Raw genomic sequence first — 3547 nt, 5'->3', positions numbered from 1 at the left:
CATCAATGAAAGACCATAAAGCAAACATGTCCATAAAACCATACAGCGTCTAGTCTTAGAATTATGGCAATATACAATACACCATACAAGGACCTTTGGGGGCAAGAAGGAGGAGGAGTAAAAAAGGAGGAACAAGAGGAGAAGGAAGACGGAGGGATGAGAAAATGAGGGAAATCAGGAGAAGCAGGAGGGAAAGAAGGAAGGAGGCAGGGGAGAAGGAAAAAGAATAAGAAAGGCAATTTATTTTTTTGCAAGAGTAATTCAATTATATTCTCTTATTATCTCTCCACATTAAAAAAAGAAAAGGTCATATTTACTTCAAAATAGTCACTATCTACTGCCTCATCTTCTTTGCTCTTTAATCACTCTCTCTACTGCCTGTGGCAATACCCAATGCCCCAAACTAACTTGAAGTTATTTCAGGTTATTTTCCTTATTGTTTTTTCTAAGCATGACAGGATCTTCTTCCCCCCCCCCCCCCCCCCCGCTAGTTATTCAGGTTGTTTTTTTCATTTTTATCATCATACCCATGAGTTTTGCTCATGCACTCTATTCTGACACGTTAAAATTTTAAATTCTTTACAAAAACTATAGATAAAAAGATAGGAAACATTGGAACATATATAGTAGACCAAAAGTCAATACTCCTAATACATTAAGATATTTTTTTCAAACAATTAAAAAAAATACCATCTAGATTACTCTGGTATTTAAGCCAAAGACACGCCAACCCTCATTCATTGCTCCAGCCCTCAGTTCCCTCAGCTTCACTCACCATGTGTGAAGAGGAGACCAAGGAGCTTGTATGTGACAATGGCTCTGGCCTGTGCAAGGCCGGCTTCATAGGAGATGACACCCCTGAGCTGTTTTCCTTTCTATTGTGGGCCTCCCTTGCCACCAGCATATAATAGTGGGAATGGGACAGAAAGACAGCTACATGGGGATGAGCTCAAAGCACGTGAGGGATCCTGACTCTCAAATACCCCACTGAACATGAACAGATGTCATGGAGAAGATCTGGCACTACTCCTTCTACCATGAGCTGGTGGTAGCACCTAAGGAGCACCCCACCCTGCTCACAGAGGACCCCCAAAGTCCCAGGATCAACACGGAGAAAATGATCCAGATCATATTTGAAACCTTCAATGTCCCTGCCATGTACATTGCCATTCAAGCTGTGCTCTTCCTCTATGCTTCTGACTGCACAGCAGGCATCATCCTGGATTCAGGGAATGGCGTCACCCACAGTGTCACCATCTATGAGGGTTATGCACTGCCTCTCGCCATTATGCACCTTGACTGGCTGGGTACAACCTCAAGGACTACCTCATGAAGATCCTCACAGAAAGAGGCTGCTTCTTTGTGACCACAGCCAGGCAAGAAATCTTGAGAGACCTCAAGGAGAAGCTGTGCCATGTGGCCCTAGATTTTGAGAATGAGGTGGCCACAGAAGCCTCCTTTTCCTCCCTGGAGAAGAGCTATGAGCTGCCAGATGGGCAGGTCACCACCATTGGCAACGAGCGCTTCTGCTGCCTTGAGACACTCTTTCAGCCTTCCTTAATTGTCATGGAGTCTGCTGGAATTCATAAAACAACCTTCAATTCTATCATGAAGTGTGACATTGACATCTGCAAGGACTTATATGCCAACAATGTTCTCTCTGGGTGTACCACCATGTACCCCCTGCATTGCAGACAGGATGCAGAAGGACATCACACCCCTGGCCCCCCAGTACCATGAAGATCAAGATTATTGTTCCCCCAGAGCAGAAGTTCCTGGTCTGGATCAGAGGCTCCATCCTGGCCTCTGTCCCACCTTCCAGCAGATGTGGATTAGCAGGCCAGAGTATAATGGATCAGGGCCTTCCATTGTCCATAGGAAGTGCTTCTAAAGTCAGAACAGATTCTCTGGGGATCTCCTTGAGACTGCTCTATTACCAATCATGAAACCTTAAAAAGAAAACACAGTCTTGAAGAAAAAACAATGGTCTAATAATAAAGGAAATAATTATCCAGTAAATATGTAAAAATATTTAACCTGTATAATTAAAGAAAAACAAAACAACACTATATCATTTTCATCTTTCAATCTGTCCATTGAAATAATTTTTATACTTGATTTAACAATTTCCTTGTTAGGAATAAACTTCAAGCAAATTAACAGTAATAAAATACCTTTAGTACAATACTACTTTTAATAGTGAAAAAAAATGAAAGCTTTTTAAATATCTCAAAATAGAAATGAGGTTAATTACATGAGTGGATATATATGGATATATACATATTAATGAATGACAACAATGGTTTCATTAGGTAATAAAATTATAGGTGTTTTTATTTGTTTATGTTTTAGAAAGTTCACATAACACTATAAGGTTTTACTCACTCATTTACCAACTTCTATGGAATTTTCTTGAAATCCTGTTATTCATTCTACCTAGATCCTCCGATCATGATTGGTGTATTTTTCATCCACTAATGTGTATAAACAATTCTACAGACTTTAGGTACCTTTGCCATTCCTCTTCATGCATGCATGTGGACAACTGTATTTTGGTTGCATAAGAGCAGAATTACCCCTCAAAGCAGGTTAATCAATGGGGCAATATATGGGCTCATGTCATTGCTAAGTTCAAGGGTGGGCATGATACCCTTTGAACTAGGATTAGACTCATATTGTTGAAAACTATGCCTAGTTATTTCTAGGCATCTCTTTTCTACTTGTTAGCAAAGATGAGCACTGTAAGTTCAGGCTTCCATTGGTCTTAATGCCCGAAAATCCAAAAAAGAGGTTTTGTTAAAATTGTGTGCATTTTCAGAAAAAATTGAAATAGAGACTAGTGGAAAAAATAGGAATGATCAATGAAACTAAGAGCAGGTTTTTTTGAAAACATAAACAAAGTTGACAAACCTTTAGCTAGATGAGAAAGAGAGAGAGAGCGGAGACTCAAATAAATAAAATCTGAAATGGAAGGAAACATTAAAACTGCTACCACAGAAATACAAAGAATCATAAGAAACTACTATGAGCAATTATATGCCAGCAAATTTGATAGCTTAGAAGAAATGGATAAATTCCTAATACCATGAGACCTACTAAAGCTGAATCATGAATAAATAGAAAATCTGAACAGACCATTTAACAAGTAAGGAGATTGAATCGATAATCAAAAACTTCCCAACAAAGAAAAGCCTAAGACCAAATGATTTCACGGGTAAATTCTATCAAACAATTTAAAAAGAATTAATACCAATCCTTCCTACTCTGTGCCCAAGTAATTTAATTGAGGGAACACTTTCAAACTTGTTTTATGAGTCCAGAATTACTCTGATACCAAAGCCAGATATGGACATTACACAAAAAGAAAATTACAAACCAACATTCTTGATGAAATTACATGCAAAAATTTTCAATAAAATATTAACAAACCAAATTCAACAGTACAGTAAAACCTCGGATTGAGAGTAATTTGGTTTGCGAGTGTTCCACAAGATGAGCAAACATTTCTATTAGGTTGGTGCAGAAGTGAATGCGGTTGGAATGGCAA

At 38.6% G+C, this 3547-nt stretch overlaps 1 pseudogene; it reads left to right on the top strand.

Moving 5' to 3' along the window:
* The first annotated feature begins 776 nt into the window (after positions 1–776).
* On the top strand, positions 777–1891 carry LOC109392882 (actin, muscle-like; annotated as a pseudogene).
* The last annotated feature ends 1656 nt before the right edge of the window (positions 1892–3547 follow it).

The sequence above is a fragment of the Hipposideros armiger genome, unplaced genomic scaffold (genome assembly GCF_001890085.2).
Source record: "Hipposideros armiger isolate ML-2016 unplaced genomic scaffold, ASM189008v1 scaffold_353, whole genome shotgun sequence".
NCBI classification, from domain to species: Eukaryota; Metazoa; Chordata; class Mammalia; order Chiroptera; family Hipposideridae; genus Hipposideros; species Hipposideros armiger.
Note: the sequence above shows the minus strand (reverse complement) of the source record. Positions and strands in the feature narration are given on the sequence as shown.